Genomic DNA, 21,831 nt, shown 5'->3' on the forward strand with positions numbered 1-21,831 from the left:
AAGTAAAACTTTCGAAAATAGAACTGATTCAATTTTAAGGAGAAGCGAAAACTATCTCACGTTTCATCAAGACTATCTATTCACAGAGTTAATTTTAAAAATTCGTGATGATGAGTTCACTGGCTACGAAGATAAATTTCAGTATCTATCCAATGCATGGCTGGCGGTAGTAGAGCTCAAGAAATTGTCCATTGCTGTCCGCCAACTAAAATTGTCCATTGCTGTCCGCTAACTGCTGATAACTATGCAAGAGTCACTGATAGCTTAAAAACGAGATTTGGCTGCGAAGAGCCACTGTTACGAGACTCTACCTGAATTTTGTTCATTCAGTCGGTACTCCATTAACAGAAACGTAAAGAGAGATTTATAATTAAGTAATACGGGCAATCCACCCAATTAATTCACTATAAAACAGGCAATCCATCTTAATGTAAAATAATGGTGCATTTTGCTTTTATTCTAAAACATAAAAAAAAGATACAATGTTTCCAAACCGTAAAATTTAACCTTTAAAGAAATTACATTTATACAACCGTTAAGTTGCTCGCGACATCTCCTCCCACTTTTTGATTTATGGTGGGCGGAACATAATCAAAATACAATATACTTAATAACGAGGCTAAACAATACTTAGTATAATCATAAAAGGGGAAAAACCAATTAAAACGCGAAGGCTTTACTAAGTATCTAGTTTTAGTTATCTCATCTACCACATCTACTTTTACTTATCTTATCAGGAGGTTTAGGGGCGAATTCAACTGCAACGCTCTGATAAATTGCAAATGTTAGCTCGCAAGAGGCGTTCCTGCTATCGTCTGCTAAAGTCGAATTCAAGTGCAACGCTTTACCGCTCTGGTAACTGAAGACGTCAAAATTGCAATGGGGAGCTGGTTAGCTCTCGTGCCAGGAGAGCTTGTCCGATGAACTACATCAATATCCAATGAGACTGCGTGTCGATGTAAACAAAAAACATCAGTTCCCATGATTTCTCTGAGCTTATGGTCAAGTGTTTACTGCGTTGTAGTGTGGTGTAACGAAGTGTTCCAGCCCTGAAAACGAAAGAAATATACAGACATGTATATTTCTTTTAATGTGTACAACTTTATTTACTTTATCCTATAGAAAATTCCCTCCAAAGTAATCTAGAGCAACAGGTGCGTGTAAAATATATTTTACTTTTCAGACAAAAATCCTTGCTTTTTCAAATATAAACCACATTTTTTCCCATTTTCAAATTACAGCATTTGGTTTTAATTCTTCTAATAGTAAGTTTAATTAAAATTCAAATTTGTGTTTTTAAAATTCAAATTTGTGTTATATTTTTATTGTTCAATGCAGATGCATGATTCTTCAGTGACAGTAGGCATGTTTACCATGTGAAAATTAGCTAGTTCTTGAATTATATAGTAATTAATAAGCGCATCTATGTACAAGCAGATAAGCCTGCTGAACACCGGTATCCCAGTCTCTCTTTAAATCCAGGTGAAAAAGCTAGCTGCATCAGTGTTTTCTTCATTTCTTTCAATGTATAACATGAATACTAAGTTTTCCTTAGTCTTCCATGCAGGCATTCCTTCCCTTAGACATTTATTATGTGATGAAACAGTTAAGAGAAATTTTTAGATTTATATTGTACATCGTTGGGAAAATATAAAAATGAAATTAAATGTATTTCATTGTAATACAATAAATAAAAAATTATACGAAACCCTGAATTGTAGTAAGTGCTAATTCTAATGTAATATATGCATCCAGAGTAAAGGTTTAATTTATAAATTATGCTTTGTTTTCTGCTCATTATATTGTGCATTTACAGTACACTTCTGCTTCTTAAGTGAAAGTTTGGACCCATTCTCGTTTGATATCAGTTATGTTCAGATTTATTTATTTCATAAAATTTCAAAAAACAATTTTTGGCTATTAAAAGCTACAAGTGCAGAAAAAGCTTAATTTCTTTACTGTAACTGTGTCATGCTTCTTTGCTGATAATGAAAGTCGTCTTTTAATAAGATTTCTTTCATTGCATATATTAATTATATCTTTTACCATACTGGTTGCCATCTTTCATTGTGCATTCTTCAATATTTTTTGGTACTTACGTATTAACACAAACACCTGGATCAGTTTGGTGGTCTTTATAAATGAAAAGAGAAAAATACTTATCAGGAGAAGTACGTTGTTTTTGCAGCTTGCTTTTAGCATAACCAAACTATCAATATTTATCTAAGTTGGCAAAATGTTATCAACATATCAAAGGAAAAAACATTTAACAAATTTTAAAATACTAATTTGAATTATTAAATAAAAATTATATAATAGTTTAAAAAAATACATTTTCCACAAATTTTTTGTCTAATTTTTTAGCACTTGTGCCAAGTGATCTGTTTTCACTTAAAAAAAAAAAATCAGAGAATTACATAAACTTGATACTGCATGCCTTGTCTATGTACCAAATTCATCTCAAGTTGTTTCCATTAGAAATTTTTGTACTAAAATATTCTATTCCTGCAGAACTTTTAACACAGCTTCATCTTTTGATGGTAAGCTCCACAAGCAGTATTTTAAATCTGAAATTAATCTAAAACAACTATTCGTATCTAAAATCCATTGGAACATGAAATACAACATAAGGAACACATATGAAAATGGTGACAATGCTTGAATGAAAAATTGTCATGAGCATGTTACCTGAAAAATTTTGATACATAATCGTTGCCAGAGTTTGGCACATTTTTGAAAATTTGGTAACTTTTATTAAGGTGGTTTCAATAATATGCAAATATCTTTTATTCTTATGATTGCTTCATTGTATACTTTTTCCCTTTCCCTAAAGTGCAGCACAATACCACAAGTTTTCCAGCCAAATGCGATATATATTTCAAGTTTCTATACATTTATATAAATTTTAAGAGAGTAAAATATTGACAAAAACTGCATTAAGTTTTCAACTCTTGTTTTGTTTTTCATTAAAAATTTGCTACCATTATGTATAATTCATTTTTTTAATGTAAATGTTTTTAAGTATTTGTAGGATAAAGGCAAATTACACTTATTCATTCTTTCTTTGATATAATACATGTAGCTCTTTACCTGAAATCAATGTTTGTCAAATTATTGTGCATAAATTAGAAGTATGCATGTTTCTCTTAAGTCAGTTATGTTTCAGGAACTATCTTTAATGAATTGTATAGAAAATTGTGGACGAGGTGTTAGGTGTACAGGAACGTGGTATATTATAAACATGTATAGTATCTCATAGTATATAAACTCATAACTTTTATTATGCAGTATGCTTTGTATATTATTTCTGAAAGCATGTACTCGTATATTTCAATCAAGATTGTTGAGTAAACTTTTCTTACTTTATGCTATCTCTGAAAGCATGTATATTTCAGTCAAGATTGTTGAGTAAATTGTGCTTATTTTATGCTTTTTTCTTTTTTACATTAGAAAATTCCGCACCTTTATCGCGAGGAAATCTGCAATGGCATTTAGGAATGACAAGTTTGTATCTATTACATAAAATCTAATGTTTTCTGGATTCTTCTTTTCCTTTTCCTCCCAACAGAAAAACTTTAATGGTATAAATCAGCAATTTTCAACCTTTTGACTGTAGTGTACCATCTAACCAAAAACCGAAAAACATTAATACTACCACTAATTTTACAATGATTATTTTTCAATTCCTCAATAGAAATATTAAAAACATATATATATATATTGCCATTTGCACACTCTTAAGTATATGTATTAAATATATGCATTTGTATTAAATATGTACACATAAAAAACTATTAGATTAAAAACTGATGATTACTTAATTATCAAAATTAAATTAAATTAATTATTCACTTGATTATCAAAATTTCAGTTATAATACTTTAATATTTAATTTCTTTTTATCTGCTCTTATTTCATTTAATGGGAAATTAGGATCCACTTTTTATTTTGATGAGTATTTATATTTCAAATTTAACATGGAAAAAATCATTTTTCACACAAACAGGTTGTGCGAAAAGACAATACAAATTTGATAGGTTTATTTGAAATGCCTTTAAATTCTTTTTTTCGGTTCAGCCAAAAGTTAACAAGTGTGTCATTTTCCAAACCTTCGAGTCAATTTCGATCAAAGGAAATTTCTATTAACTATTCTTTTCTTCATGTGATTTTTGAATTTAATAGTTCAAAATACTTTTTTTCTTTGCGTACCACTGGCTAAGAACCGCTGGTATAAATTAATTATAACAGATGTAAATTAATATTTCTCATACAAAAGAGTTATTTCAATTCTTTATTGCGAACATTATATACAGAGTATGTCTTTTATTAACAAGAAGATTTTAAGAATTTAAAATAATAATAATTAAATCCTCTTGATCTATAAACAGTCTTAAAAATTATAAAGGGAAAAAAATTGAAAGTTTAAGAACTCAATATTATGAATTGTTCCTTTTTAGAGAAGTTTCATTGTTTAATTAATTATAAAAAGTGTTTTACATTATGAAATATAAAAATTAAGAATATTTGAATTTGAATGAATATTTTAAAATTTTCCCTCAGATAGAAGCTCAACTATTCGAAGCAGGAGACCGAAGAGAAAAAAGGAAGAGAGATGATATTACAGCTGCAGAAAAGGAAATAATTGAAATGCAGAATATATTAATGTACTGTGTGAAATATGTGACTTGTATAAGCAATCAGTTGCGAATCAGACTGCTGTCATAGAAAATCAAAATATAATTATTAATTTATTAAAAAATAAATCATGCATTTCAAATATTACAGTGTTTTCATTCTTGTATATATTTCTGTAGTGTGGGATTCTAATTTTAATTGTAAAATTTACTACTTTCTTAATTTTATAAAATTTTTTAATTATAAAAATTATTTAAAAGAAATTCACAGATCCATTATATGACATTAACATTATAATAATTCTAATACCACTATCATAAGTCTCGTGAAAATATTTATGCATTTTACACAGCAATTATCGTTTTCCTGAAGGAAATGGGAATAAGACCTGTAAGAATCTTTAGTCAATGTATTACAAATTTTAATTTTCAGATATAACACGAAATGAATTATTAAATTGTTCTTCAATTATATTAATAATTTATATGAATGAGATGTGGTATTAAAAATTTCATTTCTTTTTATCACTGAAGAAATAACATTCGATATCCTACAGCTCCATAATAATGGCAGATAAAATTGGCATTTTAATTTCGAAGTTCTAAAAATACAGAGATGACAACTATTAAAGTATGGCTAATGTCTAGTTTACAATAACAATGTTGAGTCGCCTACTACAAAATTAAGTGAATCAAACTGTATTTATTTCCCCCCTTCTCTTTTTTTGGCTGAAAAACAATTTATTATACACTCATGATTTTACTTAAATGTATTTCTTTTAATGGCAAACCCACTGAGGTAAGTATGCAGTAAGTTATTATAGTGAATACGTAATGATGATATAAATCTAAATTCTGCAAACAATCTTTCCCTTACTTTAATGTTCTAAAATCTAGAATTAAAGGGAAAATGTATGTTCTTTAAATAATACAAGAGGATATGGAGGCATAAATCATAGGCTGTTTATTCTTTACATATTATGCTAATCAGGAATTGGAGCAAAACCCTGCTTAATCAAAGAATACGCTCACAGGAATTGTGGAGGAAAATTGAACTGTCCAATATTTGTTTTGCCCACCCCCAAGAAGACATAAACAGCATAGAGTGAAATAATTGTTTTTAGGAAATACATTTAAATATCTTTGACAGAATATGTCAGTTTTAATTTGTACTATAATAAATAAGCATGAAGTTCTTATGCTATTAAATGTGTATTGTCACATGGAAATTTTCTATCTTGTCCCACGAAAGGGAAACATTTGACTTTTTGGAAGAAACTGAATTTCAGTGCAGTAAATCTTAAGTTTAAGATAAATTAAGTGCAATGCTAATTTATAGTGACTTACTATTGTAAATCATGACTGGCATACCCAACACTAAAATATATATACATATATCAAGCCTATTAAGTTATTTCTGGTAGTCAAGAGTTTTTAAACATAAATGATGGAAACAAGAAATTCAGAGGGAAAAACAATAATGATAAAAGTTGTCAGTATGCATTTGAAACCAGGACTAATAAAATTATTTAGGATTATTATTATAAATTAAAATCATTTAGGGTTGTGCATTTAGTTACAGGTTTAAATATAAACCATGGCTTGTGGGTCCCCAAGAATATATTATAAAAGTAATTTTTTTCATAATATATTCTTTATTATCCATGAAGGGGGTTTCACCTTTGCCAGAGGTTCATTGTTGCCCACTTTGGGTTTTTATTATCGAGTTTCAAAATTTAAAGATAATTCATTGTGCAATTCAATTTCAACATGCACTGACTGAAAACTTTCTGAAGGTACCAACTCATCATCTTCAAACACATCAATCTCAGGATTTTCAACACAATACCTTAAGCATATATTATGTAAAATGGCCACCAGGTATGACCATTTTACATATTTTGCTTTGTGAATACAATAGTGTTCCACCAGTATCGTACCATACCCTAGATCTTGATTTGATCTCTATAGCTACACGAGCTTTTCTGTGCTTCTCATTATAGAGATATTCCCGTGATAAAATGGGAATATAATCCACTACCTCCCAAAGATATGCATGATGCGACAAAATACTATCTAGATTTTGTTTGAGTCCACTCCATATAAATGCATCATGAGTATTGCCTGACCATTGTCCTATAGCATAGAGAACCCTCAGACCAGCATCCCATACCTAGAAAAACATAAATCCTAAGTCAAAAGAAAGTTTCATCTGAAATTTTAATACACAGATTTTTTAACATTAAGTATAGTTGATATATTAATGAATCAGTCTTTTTAAGGAGTTTACTTTCCATTTTTAACAAAAATACGTCACTGTTTTTTCATTATTCAAAAATATGCAATAAAACGTTAAAACACACACACACACACACACACACACAAAAAAAAAAAAAAAAAAATGAATTACAGCTACCCTTTTTTCATTAAATTGTAGTAATTATAGTAAATAGGTGATTCTAAAATTTATTTAATATTTTGTATTATTTAATATCTATAGTTCACTATAATTATAGTATAGATAGCTTTTTGTTATTATTATTTGAATAATAATGAAACATTCTTGCAATAATTTCAAATGACTATAATATTATACTTGTTATCATATATTTCTTACCTTTTCAAAATTAATTGAAAATTTATTTTTCCAGTTAATGAAGACAAAACAAAAATTAATATCACCACACTCACAACATCTGCGGTTTCATTTGTATGTAACCCAAAATAATTCTTGGTAAGCTAGGTAGAATCACATTTGTGATTGCACTCCAGTTCTTTTACAGCTGGTCGAGAGAATTAACATCTACTGTATATGGAAATAGCGAACAAAACAGTAAGAAATTGGAACAATTACCTGTGGACAACTTGTATTCATAGCATTCTAAAATGAGCTTTTGGTAAAATTTGACCGCAAATAAAACAGTAGTAATGAACGAATGTTTTTTTACGAAGTGGGTCCAATACTTTCACAGCAGGGCTATTTTATGTATTCTGCAGAGAGACCTGATGTATGGTTTGTTGTAACTGCTGTATACAAATGTCTGCCTCAGAATTCCACAGCAGCAATTGGCACAACTTTCATGGTTGATGGTATAATATAGAGGTACTAAAAATTAGTATTATCACAGTAACTGCAAGATGGCTTATATTTCTAAAACTCAGTTAACACATTTCATGCAGAAAGAAAATATCATCCAGTTTCATACTTAAATCAAGGTCACTGAAATGTGGTAAAAACAATCTGCTTAAGAAAACAGATGCCTCTGTAGAGGACTTTCTATGGAAAACTTGCTTTCATTCCCATTATACATGGGCAAAACCAATGTCGTGTAATATAATAATCTATTAGTACAGTAAATACATTTAATTTCTTTGCATTTATTTATGTCATGCTGCTTTTCGTGTAATTTAGTATGATAACCTTATAAGTTTATTTAATTCTGCTCATGGTCTACGGAAGTAAGGTAAGTCACCTGTTGCGAGAATATCAAGTTATTAATATTTATGTGAAAGTCTGCAATAACTTTTCATATCATAAGAGATTTACGAATGTGTATATAACTTACATGTGTAGTTATTATGCAAGATCTATAGAAAGTATCCAAAATTACCATGACATTAATCACACTGTACGAACAGGCAAGACATTATACATTAGGAGAAAATTAACTAATATTTTGGGGGATGAAATACTATTTTACACATGGGAACTGTTTAAACAGCTGAGAAAAATTCATGCTTTTTACCCTACAGTTACAGAATATATATATATATATTGTTTCATAAGAATAAAAAGTAAAGTTAAATTTAAATAATTCTCAAGTGCCATTGCTGCAAAGAATTAAATTTGAATTTAACAAATATTCTCTATTCATATAAAGTTAATTTAAATTATGAAATTTTAATTGCATACATATCAAAGATTAATTATTGCTGCGAATTAATTTACTATATCATTGAAATTCTGAGAGCATATGTAAATTAAATGCACGTATCTAAAACCATGAAAAAATATATAATATTCCAAAAAGCTAATCCCTAATATATACATATATATATATATATCTCAAAGACAGGCATATGCATAATTTCTGTTAGAGAAACAGTTTCTCCGAGATTACGTTTTAGAGTAATTAAAACGATAAATTAATGGTGATATTATTACTGCATTCCAAAATTCGCAGTAATTAACGATTTCGATCATTACTACGAAAAAAAACGGGATGAAAAAGAAAGAATCCTAATACAATAACATTAAAAATTTGTGTGTTTACGTATAAAAATATATAATATTCTCAAATAGGTCATTTAAGCATAGTCTTTGATTCGGAAACATTTCCAGAAGTATTTCAGTTTTCATAATCTAAAGTAATAACAAACCTGCTTTTGCAGAGAATATCATTGGCAGTTGCCTTCAGAAAAGGTTTCAATTCATTGAAGCAAACCCATTTAATCTGAATCAACTGATGAATTCACGCTCCGACATTTCAAAAGCATTACGACTGTCTCTTAAATGCCAAGGAATTTGATCAGTATTTCTCCGATATCTTAAACGTCTGAGCAAAATCACTTCAGTCGTCTTGTTTACAGTCGCTGTTAAGAGTTTGCGGCAGGTCAGGAGTAGCCGCAAAATTCCTCTATGGTAGTGACGTATTTTCAGTAGGCGTGTCCGAAAAGCGTTGCACTTGAATCCAATTTTGCAATGCAAGTGCGATTACCATGACAAGCGTTGCACTTGAATTCGCCCCTTAACCTTCCTAGTGGCCGAGACCCTCAACTAAAATCTCTTCATCTCAAGTCTTGAAAAGAAACCAGATTCTACTATTTCTTCTGCCCATTCTGTATCCAGATTAAAGCTAAAAGCGGCAGACGTTTCGCTGTTTTTAGTTGCTTTCCCCCCACTCAAATGACCGTCGTTCAGCGGGGCGTATTGACGTGTCCATGTCCTTTTGTCCAGCAGGCTCCCGTTATGGCAAGAAAGATTTAATTGAATGTATACCAGATTTTAGTGGTTATCGCCGTGTTGGCTGCGGATTTTAACCAGATTTTAAACAGCGTACGTACTTTATGAATATGTGTTTGAAATTGATATTTCTTTGCGTTTTTAGTTTTTTATTTGGAAAATTATTTACTTTTATTTTCTCCCTGTTTTACTAAAATATTTCACAAAATCTGCATAAAAATTATAGTCATTCCTCAAGCAAAAATTTATAGAAAATTACGTTTTGATTCCACCATAACTTTGTACCATTACTCATTTGCATTACGTAGCAAGAAGAAGAATAGAACTAATAATTAGGCCCAGAGAAAAGATACGGTCATCAAAATTTTCTACTCATCGCATCATACAAATAAAAACGTACACAATTTATGTACTAAATAAAATGCATTACGTTAGCCTATAGTTTAATAAACAACTAATTTTACTTATTTTATCTTTTAATTACTTCAATTTATATTCTAATCAATAATCTTTTCTGAATGACGTTAACATGAATATTTTCCAATGACATTGACTTGAATTATTACTAAATCTATTTGAGATGAATTTGAATTTCAAAAATGTTTCTTTACATGGTAACTTTGAACGTTGATCACAACGAATTTATATGATAGAATATTAAATTAAAAATTTTCCTATACCATTCAGTTTTTACAAGTTCTGCATTTTTCTTTTTTTCTACCAAAATCTTAACTTTAATTCTCAGCTTCCTATTCATCGTTATTATAAATACTTTTTTTAGATAAAAATAAAATATTCTTTGCTACATTAAGACCCTCAATGCCTTCCCCCCGTCGCTGGAGATATTTGCGGAAAGAAAACTGTGTCATGAAGTAGAGTGCAATGATAAAAGATCGTCTAAAGTGAAAAGCCGGCACATAAATGAACTCCTTTCAGATAAACTATATTACTATCTAGACTTTTGAATGATTTTATTTATTAAAAATTCCTTTTCCATATTAAAAGTTTATAATGATGATTTTAAATCATGTACTGAAAAACGATAAATTACTTGAAATTTTTCTAAATTCGCACAGAAAACTTCCAAAAATACGCACAGAAAACTTCCAAAATATAATTTTTTTCACTTTCTTTTATTAATGCTTTAAGTATTTCTAACTTAAAATGAAAATTAAGACTAAAACTATCGTGCGAATAAACGTAGAACTGAGAAGAATTTTGCCTAATTTAGTGCACTGAAAAAATCTAAAATTCAGTTTTAAGATGCTGTATTTTCAAAGTTAAAACTGTTTTTAAACATTTCCCTAAAGAAGCGTCTTTTTTTGTTATAAATTCTAGAAACACATTCTTGAACGGAAATATAGTTTCAGAATTAAATTAAAATGTCTTGAAATAAGTGGTCTTGAATCGTGTCAGATAAAATTATATGACATTAAATAAGAAATGTTTTTTTCCTCTGTACAGTGTTAAAGCTGATGCTTTCCCGTTTTTAAAGTTGTCGCTGCTACTCCTAGGCTCCAAGACATCCGTAAATAATTAGAGAAGAGGAATGTGTAGCTGACTTAGATAAATCATAGAGTGAATGTCAGTTCGGTTTTACTTCGCTGTTATTCGTTGGTTCTTGTATTAGGCATAAATTTCAAGAGCTAGAAGGGAAAGGTTCGGCGTTACCTTCACAGGTAGTTTGCAGAGATTTGTTTTTGTCAATAAGATGAAAACAATCACGACGTTGACGAATCCAATTTAAAATTTAGAGGACTGCGTCCTCTGAACGCATTGAGGAAGGGGAAAGTTACAGGAATATTTTTTAATATACGGAGCCTGCAGCTAAAACGATAGTGGGAAAAATACGTAAGGATATATAATACACTATCGATTTCTAGAGCAATCTTGAGCAGGCAAATTGCAGTAAATCTGTTTCGCGTCTGAAGAAGAAGGACTTATGCCAATTCGCTCTTGAAATTGATAAATGTTTATTTAAAAATCTACGCGAATTTAAAGTTTACTTTTTTACAAATTTTAACTATTATATTGGCATGCTTCTCTTCTTATTAATTTGCTATATTGAAAATTCAAAAATATGATACTTGAAATCATGCTCTGTGTGGGAATTTACACATACATGCATATGTATATATATATAAAATCTTTAATATGCAAGTTTTATCAGAATGCATTGAAAAATAAAAAAATAATTCTTAAATTATCCCAACAGTTCTGATCATATGATACTAAAGTCAAAATCATACAACACATTTCAAAGGATCCTTGTTCTCATTATTTTTAAACACTTATAATTAAAACACATATACTTTAACGTATATATTTTGAACTTTATGTAAGTTCTTTTATTTAATTTCGTTTCCTTACCCAGGATAGCTATAGCTTAAAATTTCAATTCAACAAGAAAAGCGCTTTTTCCACTGTATAGCATGAATGGGAGTTAATTTTCCTTAAAAGGTCCTCCATGAAGGCATCCCTTCCCTTAGGTATGTAGCCTTTGTGTGCATCAAATCCAATCAAGCGAACAATCAAGAATGAAAAAAAAATTTGTTTCGTTAAATCACGTGATCTGTGGAGTAGGGGCTCCACTTGTGGTCGAGAAGTAAACAGTTGTATACTGGTAGTTCGATCTAGGTTATTGCGCAGAAGAGCGGGTTGATATTATATAGACCATTTTGTGGCTTTCTGCTTGTGTAATGTGAATACGACCTAGTTTCGCTGAGCAAGTCGTCCTCGAAAATATACCTTCCCTTAGGACAGCCGTCGTGTGCTTTGTCATATCCAAATACCCTGACCTGATAACCCACTAGCTACATTTTAAATCGAGGCGTCCAATGACGTTCTGAAAACTGAGTAATTAAAAAGATTTTTTAATACGTTTCATTTTGCATCTTTTAATTTCCTACACTTTTGTTCGTTTTGTAATTTGAAGCACTTCCATGTCTTTTTAAATCTAATAATGTGGTTAGAAACACAAAGAAAAATTTGAACCTTATGGATCCACACTGAATTTTCTGTCAGAATAAAAATACCAAATGGGAAAACTCGTATTCGGTGAAATATTGTACTAGCGTTGCAGAAACGACTCTGCAGAAGCAACTGAAATTGGCAAAGCAAATCAGAAATTTATTTCAAAATTTTACTCAGTCAAAAAAGTTCTTAACTGCATAATTTTTAACCTTCAGCTCTTAACTACACATTAGACAAATAATTTAATGGAATTCGATAAATATACCTAAAAAAGGGAGGACTCTCGAACGATGTACTTTTCTAGCTTTCTTTTTGAGTAAGTAAAGAAGAAAACGAGAACTTTACTATGGAAATGATATATATAATGAATGGATATTTAATAATTGAAAATGCTCGATTGATTGAGCGAAAATTGCACACATGGAGTTCATGATTACCATGAATTTACTTGCAACGCTGAATGAGAATGATTACAAATAAAGTGAAATTCTTGATGTTTCCTGAACATTTTATAATATAACTAACATTGTACAGTTTTATATGCAGAACCTGAAGTACTGTTCTGTTACATAGAATTATTCTTGGTGGCAAGTATTGTATGATTATTTCCACCATACGTAAATTTCATTCTCATTGTGCATAAATTTATATCTGCAATTCTATTCAACATTTAATTTAAAAACTGGAAGGAGTATCTAAAGTATGGTCATCAGAATGCAACAGAATATTATAAATGTAGTTTCATGATAGTAATTTATTTCAAAAACCAAAATCTGCTTTTGGTATTTCGTATTATTTTATCATAGCAACAATCAAAAATGTTTTGAAATGCTTTTAGAAATTTAACGCTTTTGGAATAAGATGGCTCAAATATTTTTTATCCATTTTTAGTGTAGACTATACCTATTTCCAAAATTAATTAAAATCTTTATTCATCTACTTTTTAAAATTTTTATGTTTTGAATGCGCAGTCATCGTTCAGTGGATAATACTTTTAATGGATGGACAACAAGAGGTCATCCGAAACTCTAAAACGTAAAAATTTTAAAATATGCCATTATACGAATGATTGATATTTTATCGTAAATTATTATTCAGTGATTTAAGAAAATAATAATTTTAATATGATTAAATTTGACTGAAATTGAACTAAGGATTTACATCTTCTGTATTACACACTTTTAGACAACAGATAGGAAATACAAAATATCAGAATTTTTCTTTAATGTGAAAGCTTAGAAAATCCTTCAAAAGGAAAAAAAAAGGGGACCAAAACGTTACAATTATTGCAACCTAATTTAGATGAAGGGACAACTTCTTCAGCAGCGCGGGAAATTTTATTACCCTCAGTCACAACGAAACAGCAGGACTAAAGAGAAGGGCTAGCTAGAGTGTTTCCCCCTGAAACATGCAGTGAGGACACAGTCAACTCTATCACTGTGAGTCTATAGAGTCTATAGAGTTGGCTGTGAGTGAGGAGTGATGACGTAGCAATGATGCCACTGAGCGCGGAGATGCAATTGACAACATAGAAATTAGCGTTTTAAATTTGAAGAACCAGCGTTTAAAATGAGCTGTGTGTGAAAGATAGCTATAATTTGGAAGAGACAATGTTACTGCAGTATGAACATTACAAAATTTAATAGTACTTATTCAATTTTAAAATAATAGATAAAGTGCGCTACTCTTAGCATAAAGTTTCTTTTTTTATTTGCAGGGATTTTTTTTCTTTAAATGCCTGTTTGTTTCTAATCATTTCTTTATCTGCATGTTAACTAAGTGAACTGTACTACTATAATAACAGCTATTTAAAATTAATCAAAAAACAACCTTAAATTGGCATAGTTTTAAACATGTATGGTTATATATGGCAAAATTTCTGCTAATCTAAGTTTGAGTTTCAGCCTAATTGTAAATTTTACATTGGCATATTTTTCTCCCGATTCAATATAATAACATATATTTTTTTTAAATAATTTTGTAACTTAGGCTTACATCAATATTTCATTTAAATAAATACATGTAAGATTCTTATCTTAATTTAGACAAAACAACTTTACTCACACTACCTAAAATAATTATTTAATTTTTCAAAAGTGGGGGTTAGGGGGCAGGTCTTCTTATGCTAATTACTTTAATATTATACTTTATATATATTTTATCTAGAATGTTAAGCTAACACAAAATCGAATCAATAATAACAGAGGATACAATAAAAATAACTGTAACAATAACTTAACAGAATTAGTTCTCATTTGAAATATGCTTTAGGCTATTAACTTCTAAAATGCCATCTAGAAATATTTCAAATCAAAACATATTATATATGCTTACTTGTACAGTCGCAATGCAACTACAAGTTGTTGAAACATTATTTATTGGCTGCCACATTCGAAGCAATCCATTTTTTTGCCTTTTGGGTTGCTTTTCTTTGGGAAAAAACATATGCATTTCTATTTAAGAAACGTATTCTAATAAAAGTTCTCACTCTGCAAAATAAACGAAATGGTTCTCTGTTAACTTCAGGATAATATTTCTCCAGTTTATTAATTAAAGAGCCAGGGGCACTCAGGGATATTGTCACATAGGGCATTGTCACTTGTGAGTTTTATTTCAAAATCATTCACATTTGATTTATTATTGTCAGCTTCAATTTCGTTCTCGGCCTCAAAATAAATTTTCTTTGGGCTTAATTCGTGTAGTCTTTCAAAAGCACTCTGCATTAGTTTTCTTTTCAAATGTCTCCGATTTCTTTGTGTTATTTCGTTTACTGCACACGATAAATTTACTTTCGGCACAGCATTGCATATCAATAGTTTCTTTTGAGGCAATCCAAGCAAGCGATTTCTCATGTCATCTTCATAATCACTGCACATAAAATGTTCGCTGCAAATTCTTGCGTTTTTCACATTAATAGAATCTTGTCTTCGACATTTATGTATCCATTCTTTCGTCAAAAGCAAATTATCCTTTGGGAAAGCATGAAATACAATATATCTTCCTTTGGTATTTCTATAAGTGTTACGGCACGTTGCTACAGCACAAGAAGCCATATTACATAAAGGATACTTTAAATATAGAATTTAAAAGGAAAACTGACTAAAACTATATATATATATACACACAAATTATTTTAAATATTTGCATTATTAGAAAACAAATATGTATGATTAACATTAATTTGGGATATGCGATCTCCAGAAAATCGTCTCGCAAATGAATGAAACCACAGTTTTAAAGGCGCGAAATCAGAGCAGGTGCAACAGAGACACGTCAGATTACTTCTGGTTCCCCCCCTCCATGAGGCTCGCGTCGGCGAGGAGTCGAACAAAGGAATGACCTAGCCCTTCTATTTATTCCTGATGAAACAGACAGAATGGGAAAGAAGAAAAGGCAGGGATAAGGTTGTCCCTGCCTTTTCTTCTGTTCCCCCCCCGCCCCCGCCGCTTTCAAGCAATTTTGACTTGGCCATGTATCCAAAAGGAAAGATGCAGACGATATATATCTTTGATTTTCAGAATCGTGAGAAAGTATCTGTCATTTCATTTGAAGATTTTTTTCAAGCTTTCATTCCTGTTTCAAGTTAGAATTACGTTTCAAGAATAAAACTACAGTTTGTTGCAACAATTTTTAGAAAAAAACTAAAAACAAAACAAACAAAAAAAGGACAGTAAAGATTTTTTAACACTGTATGATAAGTGAAACTCTTACGTTATTCCCTAAATTCTCTCAAAGGTTAATCTAACGAATAATGCTTAACAATTTAAAGAATAATGTCTAAGTCTTTTCACTAATATTCTTTTTAGTCCAAAAGGGGCTTTGTCCTTGGAGGCTATTGTTTTCGTTTTGCGATTTTGCGTTGGTTCACTATAAATGTCCGTTTCAATTTTCAAACTGTTGCCACCCAATGTTATAGTCCTGCATTATATTTGAAAAAATTAAATGATGAAAAATCTGCATAAATGTATGTATATTTCTCGCATTGTGATAAAACATTGGTACATACAGCCATCGAATTTTGAACGACGTAATCCTACTGCGGATATGGGTATGTGGAAGCCCAAATTTGAAATTTGGAATTTGTTTCGTGATCGATTTGATATTTTGTAAAACTTTAACGAATTTTTGAGTAGCAAACTAAACGATTTAAAGGTGAGCAATGGCAATGTTGTACAGAAAAAACCTTTTTATCTCCAGCACGCGGAACTGTGTATCGGAAATTCTAAAGATATGCTCAATTTAAAACTACTTTGCGATATTGCTCTTGAACTGAATTTTATTGTTTAAGTGCAAAGAACGTGACATTTAATAAATAAAGGTAACACACAAAATGTTAAAAAAAGTCCCTTTGGACGTAATTTAAAATCTGAAACTTTTCAGATTTTTCTTTTATTCTGCAAATGTAAATAACTTGGATAAATAAAAAAAAAAAAATCATTTTGTGTAGTTTCATTTTAGCCCAAAGGGCATTAGCCCAGAAAGGATATTAATTTCGTTTTGGCATTTTGCGTCCATTCACTTTCTGTGTTGATTCACTTTTCTGGAAGCCCTAATTTGGAGTTTGGTTTACAATTTATTTCATATTTTGTCAGACATTAAAGAATTTTTGGTTAACAAACTCAACAATTTCAAAGGGAGAAATGACAACATTGTAAGGGATTTAAAAAAAAAAAAAAATTACCTTCAGCGCGCGAGACTCTGAATCGGAAATTCTAAAGATCTGTTTATTTTAAAATTATTTTGCGATATTGCTGTTGAATTGAATTTTATGGTTAAGTGCGAAGAGCATGATATTTAATAAATAAAGGTAACGCACAAAACATTAAAAAAAAACGCCCCTTATTGCATAATTTATTATTTTAATAATATATATTATTAATAAGTATTTAATAATATATATTATTAAATAATTATTCATAAGCATTTAATAATATATATTATTAAATAATTATTCATAAGTATTTAATAATATATATTATTAAATAATTATTAATAATATATATAATATTTTATAATTTATTATTTAAATATTATTTTATTATTATTATTATTACTGTTTTGTCAGTAATGTTCACAATTTTGAAATTCTAAGTTCCATAACCGGCAAAATAATTCAAGCTTATGATAGTTGTTATTCTTCTACAAAATCGCTTATCCTATGCGCTTTTTAATTGCAATTCCACACCTGCGTCGTTAGATATCGTTTTCAAGTCCCTAATGAAGAAGTGCTTTTAATCTTATATAAATCCGTGAATTCCATTATATAATCAACGCTCTTTGATGTATTCCTAGAGAATATATGCATTGATTGCAGATAACTGAAGTGAGTTCTAATTTGTTCATTGTTTTCATGTATATTTGATATGATAAATTATGTTTCTTTTTCCTAGTACATTGATCTCAGTAAACAGTAGATCGTTTATTTTCATAAAAGGAAAAAAAAAAAAAAAAAAAAAAAATCTTTAAAATAACTATATTTTCAAACGAGGAAAACTCAAAATTGATTACAATCAAAAGACATTATATTTCAGTAGTTTGTTTTCCTTTACTTCGAGAATAAGATTTACTGCAGAGCAACTTTCTTCAATGCCTTGCTTAGAATAGAATAACAGAGTTTGGACACTATGATAGTTAGTTTAATTAATAAGGTATTTTCCCCCTCCTTTACGTAATCCATCGCGGTGTAATTAGAAGCATACTCGACGCGTATTCGAGAGCTCCAGGGTTCGAATCCCGGCAAAGGCCAATGTACATTTTTCACGTCTGCAGCACCAAAAGCCGTAATGACTCAAAGTCCGTAGAATAACAGGTTAGCTCACTTGCGTACCAATGATTATGCTATATAAATTTAATAATATTTGTGATATAAAAAAATTAATTTTACAGTCACGTTCAAATTTACATTAAACTTAAATCAATGCAAAAGTCTATAAGAGCCAATATAGAGCGAGAACTCACTTTCGTTTGTTTACGCAAGTGAGGAACCTACGATTCTTCTTAACTAAGAGAATAAAACTATCTGCCTATGAACAAGGATGCTTTCGTGAAGACTTCTGAAGGCAAAATATCTCGTATTCACGCTACAGAAAAGGAAACCATTAAAACTCCCATGCAGTCCACCCGTTCACTAGGATTTCAACCTAGGTCAAACTACCAGTTCAGCGACATTACCGCTAGGTCGATACTATGAAATTGAAGAATTCTTAAAGCATACGAAAAATTTACTGCATTTTTCTACTTCTTCACAATCAAATTGAAATATTTTCCTCTTTTGATCTTGTTTTTGTTATAAATACGTATTTTTTAATTAAAGATTTGTCCATAACATGTTGAAATGAATGATAATTTGGAATTAATTGTTTCTCTTTAATGCATAGCCAATAAATTGCAATTTTCTTGATCTAATTTAATCCTATCAAAAATTCTGTTCTAGTAACACTTACAAAAGGCACTAGTAGTATGTTTTTTTAAGTCTTGAATAACTTCTGAAACATCCATAAACAGTATTATTGGGTTTGATTGCTTTTTTAATTAACTATAATGAAAGAACATAAACTTTCCCGAGTTTGCAGCGCACCTGATATAGCATACGAGGGCTATTACCCTAAGGCAAAGAATGCATACGAGGAGGATTTTTCAAGGGCAACTAGCTCGTGTTCGCATTGCTCATGGGCAAAAAAAAAAAAAAAAAAAAAAAAAAAAAAAAAAAAAAATACAAAAACGATTAAGTAGCCACCTCATTCTCTGGGATTTTAACGCCGGCTTAACACAATTACAGTACTCTTATTCACTCTGCCAGTGGTTGGCCTTTTGCTAAGACTGGGAATTTTAATAATATTAGTATTTAGTATTGCAAAACATTTACAAATGAAATTGATGCTTTCAAGGAAAAGTTTAATTGAATTACGTATTCAATCTATTAATACCGAGAAGAAGATAAAACTGAAAGCATATTGATCAAATATCAGGTCTGTCTTCTAAATTGGGTATTAAAAATCATTCAAGTGATTGTTATAGATTTGTGCATATTGTATGGATTTTTTAAAATTCGCAAACCGAAATTGCGGTAACACCATTAATTTCTTTCGACATATTTCATCCTCTGAAAATTCTCTATTCTGAAAATTTCGTTCTCTGTTTGAAAACAAAATAATGATCCTGTTAACAGCTGTATGAAAAGTGAGAAGCTCTTTTTTTTTTCTTCTCATTCACTGCTTTATGACAGTGTTTAAGCAACACTTTTTACAATACACTGTAATAAAATATGTATAACATTTTTTTACGCATACGTATTAAACGACTACGTTTTTATACTGTTTAGATAATCACTAGACGTCTGTGCTTGTAGACAGATTTGATAAAGTTAAATGGAAATGCACGGAAAAGCTATTTACCTTGAGGTAGACATCTTTATAGAGAGACTTTGTAAAAAAAAAATGCTGGTATTCACGTCACAACTGCAGTTTTAATGAGAAGAAAAAATAAATAAAATCTGAAAACGTTTTCAGATTTTACATTACGCCCAATTTTAAGGTTTTGTGTGTTACTTTCATTTATTAAATATCATGTTCTTCGCACTTAAACCATAGAATTCAATTCAACAGCAATATCGCAAAATAATTTTAAAATGAGCGTATCATTAGAATTTCCGAAACACAGTCTCGAGCGTTGGAGATAATTCCCCCCCCCGTACAATATTGTCATTGCTCACTTTGAAATCGTTGAGTTTGTTTATCAAGGATTCCTTACAGTGTTCCAAAATATGAAATCGATAATAAAACAAATTCCAAATTAGGGCTTCCAGATGACCATATTTGGTGGAAGATTACGTTATTCAAAATCTGATGTCTCTAAGTACCATTGTTTTATCACAATGCGAGAAACATACATACATTTATGAAGATTCTTCATTACTTAATTTCTTTAAATATAATACAGGGCTGTAATATTTGATGTCAACAGTTTGAAAAGTGAATCAACGCAGAAAGTGAATCGACGCAAAATGTCAAAACGAAATTAATAGCCCTTCTGGGCTAACGCCCTTTGGAATAATAAAATATTTTTATTCGGATTTAAATTGCTTATTATTTGTAAGATTGCTGTTATGAAAATTAGTCCTTTTTCCCAAACATATACGAAACAATAAGCTATTTAAATATATATTTATTATACTATAGATTACTGCGGGAGATGAATTCAGCTATCGCCTTTAAAATATGTAGTGAAAAATCCATAAGTAGCTGATATTGGTATAATAATAGCAATAATTTTAATAATAAATGAAGTTAAGGAAAAGTTGTATAGAAAAGAATGATAATATTTATTTTATTACTCGTTTACTTCTATATTTAATAAAAATCACTCTGCTCATTACTGTGCTTACTTAATAAAGTTCAGAACGTCTAACATATGATAGCATACGTCGAGGCGTTGCAACCATGGCCGGCGCTAGGCATTTTGCCAATCGGCGTAACTTTTGAAAATTTTAAATTTTGCTTTCCGGTGCATTACTAAATTAAAAAACATGTTCAGCTTCTAAATGCCTCTGCCTTGTGTATTACCTAAAGTCCAAAATTTTTGCCCTCCCTAAATTTTGCTGCTCAATGTTTTTCTAAATTCTAAAAATTTTCCCGCCTTTTTATTCTACCGCTCCTGCTGTGACGTCAGTCCTGGTTTCAACGAGTATCAGTTAAGCTTACGATCAGTAAAGCTTACGATTATTTAAAATTCTTGTAACATGTTTATTATTCTAGTATTTCCGGAAATAAAGATGTTTCTATGTTTATAACGTTAATATCGGTCTTATGCTGTCAAAAGTCTGTGATTAAAACATCTCTTGTATACTTAAATTTTCAATACTATACCGATATGCTTCTATTAAAACAAATCTTCATTAAATGTTAGGGTACGTTAAATCATTAACATTTTTAAAATTTATTTTAATGATTCTGTTCAACTTATTGTGTTGCGGATATTCGATTCTAATTAAAAAATAGGAACTTTGATTAAATACTCTGGATTTATATATTAGCTTCAAACTGTCAAACCAGATTTTAGTTGAAGAGCGGTTATTATTCAATTATTTTTATTCTCCATTTCAGATATTAGATGAAGAAATAAATTCCATTTTTACTTTCAATACGCGTTGAAAGTATTTCTGCTGTCTTGGCTAATTCGATAGCAGTATTAAAAATTCGAACAAAACATAGATGTTTGGCGACTCAACAGTTATGTGCAGCAACCCCAAAATAACAAGCTAAA

At 30.0% G+C, this 21,831-nt stretch overlaps 1 long non-coding RNA gene across 2 annotated transcripts; it reads left to right on the plus strand.

Annotated features, from left to right (window-relative positions):
* Positions 1–961: 961 nt before the first annotated feature.
* LOC118200815 (uncharacterized) lies at positions 962–4,782 on the plus strand. Of its 2 annotated transcripts, XR_015038321.1 has the most exons (3): positions 962–1,154; positions 3,451–3,504; positions 4,561–4,782. It is a non-coding gene; the product is annotated as an uncharacterized LOC118200815 (long non-coding RNA). The 2 variants fall into 2 exon arrangements; XR_015038320.1 differs by lacking the exon at positions 3,451–3,504.
* Positions 4,783–21,831: the final 17,049 nt, after the last annotated feature.

Source organism: Stegodyphus dumicola, chromosome 1 (genome assembly GCF_044657685.1).
Source record: "Stegodyphus dumicola isolate Sdum_Otavi_A_Nest chromosome 1, ASM4465768v1".
Classification (NCBI taxonomy): domain Eukaryota; kingdom Metazoa; phylum Arthropoda; class Arachnida; order Araneae; family Eresidae; genus Stegodyphus; species Stegodyphus dumicola.